This window comes from Camellia sinensis, chromosome 3 (assembly GCF_055761805.1).
Source record: "Camellia sinensis isolate YWXY chromosome 3, ASM5576180v1, whole genome shotgun sequence".
In the NCBI taxonomy this organism is placed as follows: domain Eukaryota; kingdom Viridiplantae; phylum Streptophyta; class Magnoliopsida; order Ericales; family Theaceae; genus Camellia; species Camellia sinensis.
Window position 1 is genome coordinate 170946919 of NC_138963.1, and position 5517 is coordinate 170952435.

General features: G+C 34.3%; 1 pseudogene; it reads left to right on the forward strand.

Moving 5' to 3' along the window:
* The first annotated feature begins 1652 nt into the window (after positions 1-1652).
* Positions 1653-4121, forward strand: LOC114305943 (putative aquaporin PIP1-2; annotated as a pseudogene).
* Positions 4122-5517: the final 1396 nt, after the last annotated feature.

Below are 5517 nucleotides of genomic sequence, written 5' to 3' on the forward strand. Positions count from 1 at the left end.
TTTGCCTTATTAGTTAAATTAATCCGTTTTGTCTTTATTATCTAACTTAGTCAAAATAACTCATGCCAAACAAAGTATAGTGAATTTTTTACTTTTAAACTAAAATTTAATATTCCCAAAGGAGACCTAAATTTTTAAACTTGACTAACAGGCGGGCCCCTTAACCCACGCTAGGTCAAACCCATTGGACAGAGCTTGCACATAAAGTTTTCGGTGACCAAGCCTGACCTGGCCTTTATAAGAAAAGCTCATCCGGTTTAGCTTAAGCACTATTTTCGTAGGTTAATTCTAACTCGGCTCAATGTGAATCATTACATGAGATTAGTGGAGGCCATTCAAATCAAACCATGTATTGAGAAGAGATTTTTATATAACGAAATGCTTGATTTTAATGTAGAAAGAAATGATTTGTTCCACTACCGTCGGGAAGATGGGCTTCCCAACAGAGTGCAAAGGTATAATGAATTCTGTTTTTAGCACTCAATGGCTCATAAATCACCAGAAGTAACTTGTGGTCCATTTTGTGGAAAAAATGAAATTAAATCCTAATGAGAACACATATATGTGCTTCGAGTAGATTTTTTTGTACCCAATTGTTCTCTTGATTTCATGGTTGCCAATGTTGTCCAAATCAAAAATTTGACAGATTTAACTTGCTATTAATCTTGCTTACCATGTAACCCACTTTGTAATTGCTCATGGGCCATGATAATGACATGTGTCATCATTATACTTCACCATTATGCATGACTTACACTTCAATATCATGGACAACTCATTTCAAATTCTAAACTTATGTTTGGCAAAAATTAAAAAAAAAAATCTAAAAACTTGTGATTATAAAAGTAATTAAAAAAAAAAAAGATTCAATCTTACGAAACTGAATAATGCAAAAAAAACACGTCAAAGTGATGTAAAGATAATGCTTTTATAATTAAAGGTCAACCCGATAGGTTTTATCTTAAAGTAAAATAATCTAATTCAATCGCACAAAAATTAAAATTAATCTTTCTTTTTGTATAATATTACTTAATGAACAAAGTAAATATGAACAAAACTTTTATGTATAAGTATAATTCTTAGTGAGAGGATCATATAGAACCACATCATTCTAGGTAAAAATTTGCTTATATAACATTCACTGCATTTGGTTTTAATTTTTTGAATTTAATTTTTTGAAAATTGAGTTTTTTATTTTTCGTTTTTTTTTTTGTTTTTAGTGAATATTTTTAAAATTTTAAGCAATTTTTTTTTATATAATTTTTTAGATGCACCTTACTTAGATGTATCTAAAAAGTAAAAAATTTGTAAAAAAATATTTTAAAAAATTAATAAATACACAAGAATATGAAAAATGTACTGAATTTTCAATTTTTTTTTTGTTTGTATTTTTAGTATTTAGTGAATTTTTTGAAGATTGTTTTCACAAATATTATACTTTTTAAGTGTATTTATGTTAGGTGTATCTAAAAATTAAAAAAATTACTTAAAATATTAAAAAAATTCAGTAAAACCAAAAAAGTACAAAAAATAAAAAATTTTAATTTTCTGAAAAGTGAATTCTTATAAAACCAAACAACTCTTTTAGTTCCAGGGAAAATGTAATATAAATAGCAAAAGCAAAAACAAGTGTTCTTGCAAACTAACAAAAGATGGCCGTGAATTTGAGAGTTGAGGAAGATCAAGAAAGCCTTGGTAAAGATAAAATTCAACACCTCTCTTTTAAAGCAGAGTAAGTTCCTTAATTAACTTCATTGTTTCCTCACACTATACAATCAAAGTCGAATTAGGAGCCTATGCAATATAATTTGCAAATTTATTTAAGTAACAAATAAAACCATAAAGTGTCGACTATAAATTGGATAGTTCATTCTCTTTACTAATTCAAAAGATCATCCCACATAGTTGAAATAATTCAGTAATTGTCTTACTCTGTCTAGTAAAGGAAATTATTCATTGAATTCAAACATTCTCGATGGTATATTTTTCTTCTTATTTTGTAGTCTAAATATTTTGGATCTAAGATACGGCCTTATCACACCTCTTTGGTGTTAGATAGTCATTCATCGCTGGAAGATTTGTCCACTTTTTGCAGGATAGAGCAATACTGGAACATCGAGGAAAAGAAGAACCAATTCTTGGCTACATTGGTTGAAAGCCTGCAATTAAAGGACATCTTTTCCTCTAATGTTAGTTTTTATGTGCAATTTAGTTTACATGTTTCCACTAATGTTAGGAACACATAAACTAAACATACATAGAAACAAAGAAACTAAGGGCTGGTTTGGGGTGTCCTAAAAAAGTGTACTTTTTTGTCGTTTTGGACTAAAAAAGTTGAGAAAAAAATATGGAGGTTTGGGTTAACTTTTTGACTTTTTATAGAAAAATGTGTATTAAAAAATTGTATAAAAAAAGTGTGTAAGAGATGATTAGAGAGGGGTGGGCCCCAGCCGTACAACCGGCTGGAGTGAATTGGGGTTGGAAATTATTGGCTAATTTTTGTACAAAGCACTGGACGGTTTTGTTTGGCCCGTGGGGTTCATCACGGGTCCCATTTTAATAATCCGAACCGTTCAATGCGTGTAACTCGTCGAACACTATATACCTTTAAAAAAATCACGTTAATCGGATATCGATAGCTATCTGATCAGATTTATTTATTTTTCAATAATTAATTATAACACCATCCATTTGTTGTACATAAATGATTTGATCATATAGTTATCGATATCCGATCAATTTGATTTTTTGCAGACATATAGTACTTGACGATTTCTACACATTCAACGGTTCAGATTATCAAAACGGGACCCGTGATGACCCCCATGAGACGAACAACAGTGTGTGTAAAAACCACACCCAATCATTTCTTTTTCCTCCACTGCCGCACACAGCACTGCCGCACACATCAATTCGGTGAATAGTGATTTTGAAGAAAATTGATTTTTTATTTTTTTTTTGGGTGAATAGTGATATCTTTTTGGATTTTGAAGTAACTTTTTGACTTTTTGACTTTTTGACTTATATAGGATAAGCCAAACCAGCCCTAAATTCATTATGAAAAACTAGTCATTCATTCTATATTTAGCATCTGTATTCCTAACAAGAAAATTCAATCTGTACTAACACCATAACTGCTTATTAGGTCTGGCGAGCATCGTTGGGAGAGCTCCTTGGCACGGCGATCCTTGTCTTCATGATTGACACCATAGTCATCTGTACTTAGGAAACCAAAACCATCGCACCAAACCTAATATCAATCCTCTTAGGCCTTACTATCACAATACTAATTCTTACCACCTTCCCTGTTTCTAGAGGCCACATCAACGCTATTATCTCCTTCTCTGCTGCCCTCATCGGCCTTATATCTTTTTCGCATGTCGTTGTCTATATTGTGGCCCAATGCCTTGGAGGTGCTCTAGGGGCACTAGCACTCAAAGCCGTGATCAGTAGCACCATTGAGCAAACCTTCTCACTTGGGGGTTGTACCCTCTCAGTCATTGCACCTGGGCCAAATGGGCCCATTGTGACAGGCTTTGCAATGGGTCAGGCACTTTGGCTCAAGATCATATGCACTTTTGTGTTCCTTTTTGCTTCAATATGGATTGCTTTCGAGATCGCCAAGCAAAGGCATTAGGCCGTGCTGTTGTTTTTTTTGATTGTTGGATTAGTGATCGGTCTTTTGGTGTTTATCTCAATCACGGTCACGACCACGAAGGGATATGCGAAGCTGGGATGAACCCAGCAAGGTGTTTTGGGCTGGTTATGGTGAGAGGAGGCCTTCTTTGGAATGGGCACTGGGTCTTCTGGGTTGGGCCAACAATTGCATGCGCGGCATTCTATACATACACCAAGATCATTCCACGTCAGCACTCCCATGCCAATGCTCAAAGGAATGACTTGTTTAACATTTTGAAGGGCTGGTTTGTGTCGAGTGATCACTAGTAGCAATGTAACAATTTAGTGGAAAGGCTAAAATTAAGCCCATGTAAGAAGTGACGCAGTTATAGTAAAATATTTTAGTAGGATGTACTATATATATATATATATTAAATAAAAGATAACGAAACCCACTACAACAAGTAAGAAGTCACAAAAAAAGATGAAGGATTTTGGAAAAATATTTTGTCCCAAGTATATTATATGCAATATATGTCAAAAAGTTTTAGTGATAAATAGTTTTTGGTGATAGCTTCATTAGTGTCATGATGGCAGACCAAATAAGCAAAGAATAATTGGTTTTGAGCCACAAACATGAGAAACTTTTAAGTGTTTTTTAGCAAATTTATGCGGTGCTAGAATTAAATAGTTCTTTGTTTAGACGGTGAGATATGTTATTTTTGTAGTTGATGTTTTAAAAGATGTCACGAGATTGATAAATAGTTTGGAACATTGCTCTAAGAGTACCTAATATTTTTTTTCACAAATAAATCACTTAAATCGTTTTTCTACACAACTTGAGACGTATAACCATTCTTATCAAAACATCAAATGCTGTCAATTCATACACTAACAATCCCCAACTCTGGACTCTGGGTTGATAATCATTCTCAAACAAAGTTGTGGTGCCCCAACCAAGCATCAATTCTTTTTTGAATCCAGAATTTTATGCACTAATGTGAACTTCTATTTGATGAATGAATGGTTTTCCTGATCATATCATATGACCAAATGTTTTTGAAACCACAATTCTAAGCACTTCCCTCCTGAATTCAGAACCAAAATGATAACCCTTCGTGTTGTAAGACAAGATTTTAGGGATTTTTATATTTTATATTTTTAGTTATAGTGAACGATTATTACACCCCAATAATAGATTATTAACTATTAAATTGTTCATCAAACATCAACAGCAATTTGCAAGGATTTTATGTGGAAGAAATCTTATCAAGTCTGTACGGGAAAGAAATAATTCTCCTCGTATAATCCTGTTGACTAAGTCTGTGCTCCTCCGTACGACGTCGCTTTGTCACCTGAAAACACAAACGTGAGCTAGCCGGCGGGTGTGTGCCGGAAACCTCTCCGATGCCTAAGTCAGCAAACTTGACAAATAGACAAAGCTCTTTGTATTCAGAAAGCAAAGTTGTGTGTTACCTCCTCCAAGGTGATGTTTGTGAGCTTTTATAGGTTTTGAATGGCACAATCCTAGTAGGACTACTACTTCTCCATGTAGAGTCCTCCTAGGATTCATACTCCTGAAAGATAATGCTTATCCTTTCACACCCCCCTCACTGTTTAAACCAAGTGAGATGGTTTTTACCATGGCCGAACTACCATATGATCGAAATAAAACAGGCTATGCTGAGCCACAGAGTATGCCGAACTATCCCTAGTTCGGTGTTTCCTTTTACTCCTCCTTATCTCGGTTCTCTCCTGTTCAACCCATGGTGTGTTTAGACCGAGCTACCGAGTAGCAAGGTTTTGACCGTTCTAACCACAATACATCATGACCGGACTAACTCTGAGACCGGCCTAACTCCAAGTTGCTTCCGGACTGGAGTAACTTTACAATTCTTG